Source organism: Bubalus bubalis, chromosome 3, assembly GCF_019923935.1.
Source record: "Bubalus bubalis isolate 160015118507 breed Murrah chromosome 3, NDDB_SH_1, whole genome shotgun sequence".
NCBI lineage: Eukaryota > Metazoa > Chordata > Mammalia > Artiodactyla > Bovidae > Bubalus > Bubalus bubalis.
Genome location: NC_059159.1, coordinates 84,822,621 through 84,834,812, shown reverse-complemented (window position 1 = coordinate 84,834,812; position 12,192 = coordinate 84,822,621). Strand labels below are relative to the sequence as shown.

Below are 12,192 nucleotides of genomic sequence, written 5' to 3'. Positions count from 1 at the left end.
CACATGCTAGATCTTACTGATTGCATCCTCAAGTGTCCGTTAGTGTGTTCCTCTGTCCCATGCATTTACCTTCTAAAACAGTGCTTAATTCTGGAGGCCTGATCAGAACCAGGTTCGAATTCTTGGCAAGAATCTGTGTGTGTCATCAGGAGGCACGTAATGTCTGCTTGTCTTTTTCTGATGTTAAGATCAATAGTTTGTTCATGAACTAGGGGATTTTTTTGTTACTGAATTGCACAAGGAATATATAATGTTCCTTTACTAAAATATTAAACGAGGATGGACTGCCAAGATCCTGGGCTTTGCATTTAGAAGTAGGAGAAGAAATGACGAGAGAGAGTGGATGGTCTCCTAGGGATCCCATCCACACACTGCCTTCACCTCCCATTCCTGGTGGGAGTAACCACCTCCTGGAATGCACTCGATGGAGATGGGTAAGTGCACTCTGCTACTTGAGATGGGGAGAAGTACCACAGAGAGTAAACCGCCCGGTAGCTCCTATTGGAGTCCCCCACCCAGTCACCCAGACCGTCACCTCAGTCTGTCCTGCTCTTCCTGCTCGCTATACCCAACGCCTCTCCTACCGCATCTGTTACAGGAGGAGGAAAGTTTATTCAATCCTATTCTGTGTCTTCTGTTTTCACGGATTTAAAATGATCCCCAGTCCATCAGGAACATTCTCAAATGTTTCCTGATGAAATGAGGCTCCTAGCTTGAACCAAATACAACTGCTTGTTCTGTAAGTTAGAAATGGCTGAATACCAGCAGTTTCATGTGGTTCAATGTGAGGACAGAGTAAAATCATTACCTGCCCCTTTCATTTTTTCCAGTCATTTTTCTGCATCTGACACTACATGTTTTACAATTTCCCCTCTAGAATGTAAACTGTGAAGGTTACAGACCCCATATCTCCTGTTTGCCACTTTATGCCCAGCACCCACCACACTACGTGGCCTGTGGTTGTTCAGTCAGTAGTTCTTGAGTGATTGCGTGAACATGATTGTTCGAAGGGAGATGGAGGCTGGAGTCTGTGTTTAGGGGATATCTTGATAAAAATCTCTATGGCTGTCAAAGACGAGTGTTTGGGGGTAATGACTTAAGAAAATGGGTGTAATGTGGTTTTTTAATAATGCAATACACAAAACTCTAGAATGATGCGGATTTATAAAGTATTATATATGATACTGGAAAGAAAAGTTTGGCTTGGTTACTAAGCCTGGGATTAATTTGTTACTTAAGTGGTGTAACTGTACACTGTTGTATTTCCCAGACCTTTTTCTCACGTAGTAAATGTAGATGTTTCACATACTGGCTCCCATGAGAGCATTTGGGACACAAAGAGAATAGAAAGAGTGTCGCCATCAGACCTGGTTTCTTCCTGTCTTGGCACTTAGCTGTGTGACCTTAAAATCTTCTGGTATCTGCTTCTGTGTGCCATGTCCATTAACCTGCCTCCTTACTCTCGACTTGGAGAGTGCCTTTAATGGAATCAAGTTTGTGTTACCTGCCCATAAACACCTTTACTGTGAGTCTGGGCTGGAGTATGTCTACTAGTTAACATCACTTGGTAAAGACAGAAGAAAAGATCTGTTAAAAGGAAGAATCCCCTAAGAATCATTTAGAATGCAATCTCAAATTTTATATTGATTATATACAGTAACACTTTTTATATATTAAGTTACATAAGATATAAAGCTAATTTTACCTATTTCTCTTATACTTTTTTAATGTGACTGCTAGAAAATTTTAAATTACATATGTGACTTGCATTATATTGCTCTTGGAGAGCATCTTATAAGTATTACTGCTGCTGGCTGAGCTGTGTGGTTTCTATTAACCAGGCTTGAGAATGTCTTATAGGATAGGAGAATCAGAACTTTTTGCCTTGTGAGAAATGGCCTATATGTGTTGTACTGATAGTACTTTATTATTTTAACGGAGTAAATCCTGGTGTGTTGAGGCAGGCACCTCCACTTACTCCTGTCATCAGGGATGATGGTGAGCTGGAGGCTGTACTGTTTGTAGACTGAGTGCCCACAGCTATAACCACAGCCTCAACATGTTGAGTAGAATTGCAACATCCTGCCAAGCTGCACAGTGGATTAGCGCTGTGGGGGCAGGAGCCCTGGACTAGAAGGATTCATCCTGGCTCTGTTTGGCCTCAGGCAGATCATTTTACCCATGTGGGCTTTGGTCCTCTCTTCGGAATTACAAGTTGAATTCTATCACTTAAGCTCCTTTTCCTTGAACGATCCATGGGCTCTTCTCCAGGGATTGATCTGGAAACACATATTTGCCTATTGCTATAACTTTGCCAGCACATCATCTAAGAAACAATGTCCTCGTCCTAACGTGTATTCAAAGGCTAGAAGGATTGTTTTAATCTCTGACATACATTCATGATAAAGAATCAAAAGGGAAGAGTGTGGCTATTCTTTTTTTAATAGATGACAGAACTGGAACCTCTTGCTTTCTCTGCCCTTGGTGCTTAGCATAGTGAAAAAAGACATCAACCTGGCCTCTCAGCTATGCTATGCATACCTTAGAGGTCATTAACATTTAAGAGTGACAGGCAGCTTTGATTTTTATGGTTGTTTTTTAAGATCATCAGATTTTTATAAGCTAAAAATGAAAAATATCCTTGACAGGCTGAAGGCTCTTTTAAGAAAATAAGATCATTCTCTTCTGAAAATCATTGGGATTGCTCATGCTACCTTCCAGCCTGTGAAAACTTGAAAGCCTGGGCATGAGAAAAGGGGAATCCTGGGTGTGGCTGACCTGGAGAAATCAGAACAGCAGACAGGTGGGAAGAGGAGTGGTTCCAGTATTTTGGGGTGTGTCCTCTTAGTCCTTCTGTTTCTCAGACATGCAAGGAAATAACCTTTGCTAAGGCACAAAGTGAAAGTAATCATTCATTTGTGATTAGGGCTGCTGCATAAAGGAAAATGGACAGGGATCTAGCACTTAAAGCTGAAAAGAGGAGTCCTTTTGTCATTTTCCCATGTGTATTACACAGTGACAGGTTTCCCAGTGACTCTTCCCTCATCCTGGCTCACATGTGCAATATTCTTCACAAACCAAAAATAGTAACTCATTCCAGGGACCTGTAAGAGGCCCACCCACAGTAAATGTCCTCAGCACCTTGGGCCTCCTGATACACTGGTTTGGTTAATCCCTTTCTTCTGCTTGGTGGAGGCCTCCACTAACAGAGTCATGAGTCATTTGGCAGTTCAGGATAAAACATGGTTAAGCATGGAGCTTGTTCTGCTTCTTGATCATCATTTAACAGTCCGTATGAACTGTGGAGAGAATGTGGCTGACCTTTCATCTGTCTTAAGAGAAAGCTGTGAGGCTATTTCTACTTTAAAAGGATCTTATAAGCGACACACTCCCAAGATTCATAATCTGGGGTACTTCTGTGGTACAAGTCTGTGCCTGAGCAGGGCACACCTGGTTCTCACAGTATCACTGCTGGGGAAGCAGGACTCTCTGAGCGAGGGAGAGAAAAGATTTCATAGGAAATCCTAGTCCATTCCTCTCCCAGAATCTGGCTTTGCTCAGGAAACTGAGACAGCAGTCTAAAAGCTCAGCTACTCTCAGGTTTTCACTAGGCTTTCACATTGTTTCTCTGTTGTGCTTTATACCTGCCTGCATCCTTATGGTCTGCGGCTCCCCCATGTCTATTTGCCACCATCCAGCAAGCAGTTGGGACAGTCAGCTGGCTTTGTTTGTTCATTGGTTCTGCTTGCCTCCCTTCCTGCTGATAGAAGCGCTCCCCTCCTTTGAGCCCAGCAGGATCAGTGATACTTGTTCTATGGAGCTGGGTCCTCCCTGCCTGAGGTTTGGTGATGGCTCCATATAAGACTAACCAAATTCTGAGATGAGACTTAGAAATTTAGAGGCATGACTATGCATTTACTTGGCTTTTGTTTCGTTTTTGCTTTTCAGCCTTGCAGGTAGACATAACCATCCCTCACATCCTACCCCACTTTTAAAGCCTGACTTTAATAATAAGTTATAAATGGAGTGTAGAGCTGATCTCTGATGAGATTTTTGCCATTACAGAGCAAGCAACACTGTTTCCCCACTAGGTGCTTTTTTCAAAGCATGAGGCATTTTGTTGTCTCTTCCTGTTTTCCTTCTGTTGCCCATCCCTGCCATTGTGGACCAGTTAGGTACTTCTACAAATTCATTTGTCTTTGGGGTGAGGGGTGAGCTGATTATATGGCCTTTCACTCCAAACTAGTAACTGTCCATGCCATGGAAGACGCACATGGGCAGGGGATTCTAGAAGTTTCCACAAGTGACCTTTCTCCTCTTCACCATCAATCCTGATTATTATCATTGAAGGGAATTCAACTTACACATTTATTAAAGGAACAATTGGCTCTGAAGAGTGTTTGGAAAGATGCCCACATTATATTAGGTTTTAAAAAAATGCAAACTAGTTGGATCTCTTAAGTTGCTTCTGTTTCTACCAGAAATATCTCAAGGTGAGGCTGGGTAACATCCATAAGGGTAAGAATAAGATTCTTTCTTTTTAATAGTGGCCTCTTAAGGGGTGTTTTTTGTTTGTTTTTTTAATAATGAGAAAAGTATGACCAAAAAATTAAGATTAAAAAAGGCAGGAAGTAATTCCTAATGCCAGGTGTTTTTTGCAAAATGCTGTTAACACACTGGCCTGCGGCCCCCGGTTAGGTTCTATTAAAAGAATGCAGTAGAAGTCCTGGCTTGGAAGTGAGGACATCCAAAATTGTTTCCTGGCTCTGCCCCCAAATTCCTGTGTCACTTAGTGTCCTCATCTGCTAAGTGAGGGTGCTGGATTGATTCCTAAGAGTTCTTATGTCCACCCTCTTAAGAGAATTCTTTTCTCGCTCGAGTCAGGAGAGGTTGGGGGTTGGGATAAGCGTTGGCTGGTGATGCAGACTTACTCATCAGGAAAGTCCCGCTGTAACAGTGGTAAGGGATTATGTCAGTTTATTTCCCTCTCCCAAAGACACAGCCCAGCCTTGGGCTTCCCCCACCATGTCACACTGCACAGTTCTTCCCCACCCTTGGGAGGTCAGCCTGGGGAGGTTAAGATGTGTACTGATGTCAGTTCATTAATCCTTCCGCCTCTTGGGCAGGGGGTGGGTTCTTACCAATAGAAATGGAGGTTTATGATAAAGAATTATACGGGAAACCTTTGCTCAGCAAGCTCTTTCTCCCATTCCTGTCAGCAGTTATTTTAAAACCTTTCTGTTCTCTCACAGCTTCCTGCTCATATCCTTCGCTCTTGGTTGAAACGGTTGCGTCTTTACAAGAAAACAGATGTTATTAGACACAAACACGTCATCTTCCTTCACCCTCCCTTTCACCAGTTACTTGCATCCCTGTTTGTCATCATGATATTGTCCTTGAAGTGGGGGCCATTATTCCCTGTGTGAAGTTAACTCTTTTCCTTGTACTGCAACCTACCTTCTCACCTTCTATCCTTACTCTTGTTTAAAAATGCTAATAAGCTCCCAGTGTTTGAGTTCCCACCAAGTGCCACAAATCAATTAACCCTGTTTATAGCTCAGTCGATAAAGAATCTGCCTGCAATGCAGGAGACCTGGGTTCGATTCCTGGGTCAGGAAGATCCCCTGGAGAAGGAAATGGCAATCCACTCCAGTATTTTTGCCTGGAAAATCCCATGGACAGAGGAGCCTGGTGGGCTACAGTCCATGGGGTCGCAAGAGTCAGACACGACTTAGCAACTAAACCACCACTGCATATAAGGATCACTTCTTCAGCTTAAATTGATGTTACTTAAGTTTAGAAATACTGGTCATTTTCTAATAAGTGGGGCCTATGGGATCTGAATTTGGGTTCATTTCCAAAGACTGACCTCAGCCACTCCTGATCTGTGGACTTCCCAGATCTGTCCTCCCCCTTGAGATCCACACTGGCTCCCAGATACAGGACAAGGTCCCAAAGACATCTCACACTTTGTAATTCAAGTGTCTGTTATCAGATCACGTGTATAATATTGTATATTAATACATATATGGACTCTAGAAATATGGTACAGATGAACCTATTTACAAAGCAGAAATAGAGACACAGAGAAAAAAGGTATGGATACCAAGGTGGGAAAGAAGAAGTGGGATGAACTGGGAAGTTGGGATTGACATATGTCCACTACTCTGCGTAAACCAGGTAACTAGTGAGAACCTGCTGTACAGCGCTGGTAGCTCTTAACTTGGTCCTCTGTGGCAACCTGAATGGGAAGGAAGTCCAAAACAGAGGGGATGTATGTATAACTCAGCACTTCGCTGTACAGCCAAACTAACACAACATGGTAAAGCAACTATACTCCAATAAAAAGCTGTTTTTAAGACTGAATTATCCCCCTTGGTTGTCTTCTAAGCCACACCTCCCCCCATCCCGAGCTCCCTCCTCTCCACTTGGTAAGTTGCTGCGTTGGTAATACCATGGCACTGCCGTCCAGCGCGTGGTCATTGCTGAGCATCTGTCACCCCTATATCCAGTTGGTCTCCAAGCCATGCCCATATGTGCCCTGAATCCACCCTGTTGTCCGTCACCACTGCCCTCATCTGGGTTAGTAATGTTTCTTAACATTTTTGCTTCTCTCAGCTTGACTCCCTGGTTTCCATTACTACTCCCTGGAAACAGAAAGAAAGACACAGTCACAAGAGAGCTGCAAACCAAGCCCAAATATATGCTGCCTCTGGGAGGGCTTGCCCTGAAATCTGTTACTGTAATTTGATGTAATTTTTCCTTGTTCCTTTTGTCACTGATGGTAAAATGATCTTTGACGTAAACTGAAAACTGTCCCGTCACGTTTGTGGTGGTTTCTTCACTGCTTTTGTACTTTGCATCCTTGCTCATGTTCCTTTCCCCAGTGAAGGATTAATGTTTATTATCTGGTCATCTCTGGTTTTTGGAACATGAAGTTACTTCTGGATATTTATGAAGGGGAGTGGAATACTGAGTTCTTCCCATCTATGAAATGTTAGGTCCTCGGTAATTAACATACACGTATGTATTACTGGTAGAGGTGGTTCGAATCATAAAAGGCAGTCTGCCACATGACTAAAGTTTTAAATATGCATGCCTTTCCAACCAGCCTTCCCCCTTTTGCAGTTTGTAATCTTACGAATAACTGCACCAAAGGATGCGTTTTTCAATTAGGGGTTCTCCTGAGATAGACTGTTTGGATAGACCTTAAGAGATGTGGGTGCAATCATTTCCCTGAAACCAAGCTCCTCATAAGGAGGCCTTGGCACCGCTTTGCTGGTAAATTAACTGCCTAGGATCCCTGTGTGCTGAGGCTTATGGACACATCCTATGCTCCAGAACTACTTGGAAGAGTGCAGGTGTGTGACAGGTGTTTCTGCTGTGGGACAAGTGTATTCTCTCAATTTGTCTGCAACTCAGCGTTTCTTCAAAGGAAAACTATTAACAGATAGCAATCTTTGTATGCAGATTCAAGAGTCTTGATCCTGAAAGAACCTACCAGTCATTCTTTCTCTGCGTTTTGTTCCCTGCTGTGTCTGAAAGTGCCCGGTATTGTCTCCTTGATGGCTTTGAACTCATTTCCCTTGCCAATACACACAGTAATTTTGTCTCCTTCACTCCTCCTTGGCAGTTTGTTGTTTGTTTTCTAACTTTTATTATCACATATCCCTTTTTGGGGGGTACCCTTGACTTGAGGCCCACATACAAGTCACCCTCAGAGGTTGACAGATGAGAAGTGCAGAAGCAGATTTCGACGGGCAGTGATGACTTGGGCTGAGCACTTCCTTCATGTGCTCTCTGTCTTCACACTGACCGTATTTCCCCTTCATGTCCCCATTTTAAATATGAGAAGACCGATAAGAGACTGAGGTAGACAGAGGTCAGGGTGACTTTCCTGCAGGCATACGGCTAGCCAAGGAGTAGTAAAGCCAGCCAGTTGGGCAGTCCCTGAAGTGTATTTCCAGTGGGTGTCCCAGGATGATGGTGGGGTTGGGAGTGATAATTAGCAGTCCCTTTGCTCCGCTAGGAGGGTCCACCAGTTGAAGCAAGAGTTGGACGAAGACCTTTGGCATTAGATCTTTACTACCAGAGAAATTACACTGTGTTAACCAGGTTAAACCATATAAGCACATGTATTAGCTTCCTTTTGCTGCTGTAACAAATTACCACAAACGCAGTGGCTTAAACAACACAACATTATTAGCTAATTCTGCAGGGTATGAGTATAACATGGGTCTCAGTGGGCTGAAAGCAAAGGCTGAATTCCTTTCTGGAAGCTCAGGAGAATCCCTTTCCTTGTTCTTTGTCACCTGCATTCTTGGCTCCCGGCCCCCTTCCATCTACAATGGAAGACAAAATATGTTCTGGGCATTAGGGTATGGATATTCGAGGGTATGGTGGGAGGCATTATTCTGCTTACTACCACATGCCACTGTTACAGGTTGGTAGGATGGAGCCACTGCCCCCAAACTGTCATCCTTGGTCTAGGTTGCTTCTAGCAACTGGGTGATCCTTCCTGTTCTTCTCACCCACAGTCTAGAACACTGCTTCCCCATGGATCCAGCCAGTCTGACGTGGTCTAAGGCTAATTTTTTTCCTATGGCCCAGGAATGTATTTCAGTTCTATCTCTTGATGGAAGGAAAAAGATATCCCATTAAGGCCCCTCTTTATCAGGAAAAGATGCTCATGTGGGCACCGCTCCAGATCTAGAGATATCTGCAGGTGTCTTCCATTGATGGGCTCCATATGCTTGCTTCTGCTGCGCCTGCATCCATCTGTAATGTGACTTGTGTGAATCTGTGTGCCGGATGCTTTGTCTGTTCCCTCACTGATCCTCAGGGCAATAGTAGTAGTGCTTTGTAACAACTATTGTTTATCCCCAAACTCACACACTTGACATAAAAAAATGGAGGAGTTATTGCATCTGCCTGTTGGGATGTCACTACTGGAGATTTCTGTGACCCTGTTTTCATATTTAAACAAGGGTGTAAGTGTATGTTGTTAATACCTTATGAAGAAAGAACTCACAGAGGTTAAGTAATTTGCTCAAGGACACATGAAAAATCAGTAACAAGATTGAAATCCGTGTACAAAACTGAGGATGAGCCACTATTCTGTCTACAGAAGAGCTTTTCTTTTTTGGCTAGAAATTAGGAGTGAACAGGCAGGGGAGTCCCATCAACACAGGCTCAATCAGGTAACAGTCCCCCCGGGGAAGTCCCTTGCTTCTTGCAGACTTGTAGAACCTCTGACTTCTATTTAAAGTTCTCAGGAGGATAGGAGATGTTAAAATTACATGTATTTTCATTTTAGAATTTCCCTTGGGTGTGTCCTTCAGTACCTTCACTTGTGATTGCATACCTCATTGTTCTTGATCTGAATTTCACTCAGCATAATCATGCCTCATTTTATGCAGTATCGGAGTATTCACAGTAATTTAAATTCAGATCATTACTTGAATGTATTGCTATCTGAGTTATGTAGAACACTATGACTAGGTGGGCAGGCTGTGTGAAGAGATGTTTCTTATCAGCATTTTCCTTCCTGGGATCTTAACAGTATAATTCTGAAACTATTAGACACATGGGTATTAAAGTCCCCGGGTCTTCCTGGGGCTACCCTTCCTGCAAGGCTGGGTGTTCTGAGCGCCAACTACAGCTTCTCCTTGGTGCTGACTCCTGATTCAGCCTCCAGCTTAGACCTCAGTTCTGAGCTGCCGTGAGGTAGCTGGGCCTCAGGGCTGACTTAATCCTCGTAGCACTCTTACAAATGGGTGGTGAACAATACATTTTATAACTGGAAAATGAAGAATCAAAAAGATATGGTGGTTTTGCTATAAACTGTACAGGTGGAAGTTGGGGAGCTTTGTTTAAAGAGAAAAATGTAAAATGTTAAACTGTAGGCAGTTAACATCACGTGTTTATAGCATAACATAAAGAATTACTCCTTGGAAGGAAAGTTACAACCAACCTAAACAGCGTATTAAAAAGCAGAGACATTACTTTGCCAACAAAGGTCCATCTCGTCAAGGCTATGGTTGTTCCAATAGTCATGTAAGGATGTGAGAGTTGGACTATAAGGAAAGCTGAGAGCCAAAGAATTGATGCTTTTGAACTATGGTGTTGGAGAAGACTCTTGAGAGACCCTTGGACTGCAAGGAGATCCAACCAGTCCATCCTAAAGGAGATCAGTCCTGGGGTGTTCATTGGAAGGACTGATGTTGAAGCTGAAACTCCAATACTTTGGCCACCTGATGCGAAGAGCTGACTCATTTGAAAAGACCCTTGATGCGAAGAGCTGACTCATTTGAAAAGACCCTGATGCTGGGAAAGATTAAGGGCAGGAGGAGAAGGGGATGACAGAGGATGAGATGGTTGGATGGCATCACCAACTCGATGGACATGGGTTTGGGTGGACTCCGGGAGTTGGTGATGGATAGGGAGGCCTGGGGTGCTGTGGTCATGGGGTTGCAAAGAGTCAGACATGACTGAGTGACTGAAGTGAACTGAGCTGAAGAATAATACATTATTGTTGCTTAGTCACCAAGTCAGGTCTGACTCGTTTGCGACCCCATGGACTGTAGCCTGCCAGGCTCCTCTGTCCATGGTATTTCCCAGGCAAGAATACTGGAGTGGGTTGCCATTTCCTTCTCCAGGGGATCTTGCCAAGCCAGGGATCGAACCTGCATCTCATGCATCTTCTGCATTGGCAGAAAGATTCTTTACCACTGAGCCATCTGGGAAGCCCAGTAATGATGTCTTAAGGTAAATGTTTAGAACAGAGAGAGGACTAATTAGGCAAAGAAGGGACAGAGAGAGAGAGGGACAGAATAGATAAGATGGGGTGTTACTGCATAGATGTCTACTGGGACATAGCCCCTGATGGGTTCTGTGGCCCTGTTTTCACACTTAATCATGGTTGTAAATAGGATTATTGCTAATATTTGACTCACTGAAGGCTGAAACCAAGCCAAAGCTGGAATATGTGGCACCATTTTATTAGTAAGTTTTACAAAAAGAAAACAGCCTCTGTTTATATAGGCTGGAAGAGTCATTTGAACTGTTCTTCAACCCCATCTGGAATTGCTTGGGGTTAATTTAGCCTTTCCCTTAAGACTCATGTGATAAAGGGGGTTGAGAGGAGCATGAACTTTGATTTCATTCCTCCCAAGCTCTGAGGCCTAATCTCTGAGAGAGGTGGCTTTGATGCCAGCTGGTATCACTGTTTAATGTGTGATGGGGAGGAAGTGACAGGTTAACTTTGAGAGGTGGACATGCCAGCTGGGTAAACTGAACCAGAATGTTTCTCCACGCTGTTCTCTACCTTCCCAGTAGAAGTAGAAATGAAGTGATGTTCCTTCGGCTGTTGGTTTTCCCATGCGCTGTTGCTACCCTGCTCTCCCCTCTCTAGGAAAATGAGGACTCTCTCTTTCCTATATTACTCATGAGTTCAAGTTTAGAACAGTGCAATGGATATAAAAAGTGCTTTATTCTGAAAACTTTGAGAGAGAAGTAGCTGGGTGACTTGGCACTGGGTTAATTTTGGACTGTCTCATGGACTCAAAAATGTTTTATCAGAACGTTAACTTTAGAACTTTCATGAGACTTTAGAATTAATTCTGGCAGGCAGATGCACAAGTTTAAGCAAGACAGCAGAGACAGATGCTTCGAAATACAGAGCTGGATGAATGGCTGCTGTCTTCAATGGATCAAAGGCATGAAAAAATAAGGTTGAGGGTGGAGGGCAGGAGTTACTCTCAATTTAGTGACAGGGCAGTCAAGTGCAAAATTTAGACCTTGGACCTTGTTTGAAATATGAAACTAACCAAGCAACAGTTTTTAAAAAAAGAAAAAAGATTTTTTATTTTTTGTGGACACCAGGGAAATTGGCAGATGGTCTATATATTAGATAATACTTGGGAATTGTCATTTTTATCAATTGTGATAATGACATTGCCATGGAAAATAATCCATATATTTTGGTCCATCTGAAGTAGGGATAAAGTGACAAAGTCTGGGATTTGCAATAAATGAAGTAGGTTTGACGAAATTTAGGAAATTGTTTTTTTGTTTTTTTTTTTTTTAATTTTATTTTATTTTTAAACTTTACATAACTCTATTAGTTTTGCCAAATATCAAAATGAATCCGCCGAAATTTAGGAAATTGTTGAATCTAAGTATATATAAGGG

The 12,192-nt window shown here is 42.9% G+C and overlaps 1 protein-coding gene across 1 annotated transcript in view; it reads left to right on the top strand.

Annotated features, from left to right (window-relative positions):
• Positions 1-12,192, top strand: part of LOC102405993 (methylthioadenosine phosphorylase) — a 46,952-nt gene that overhangs the window by 20,857 nt on the left and 13,903 nt on the right. The window lies entirely within an intron of this gene.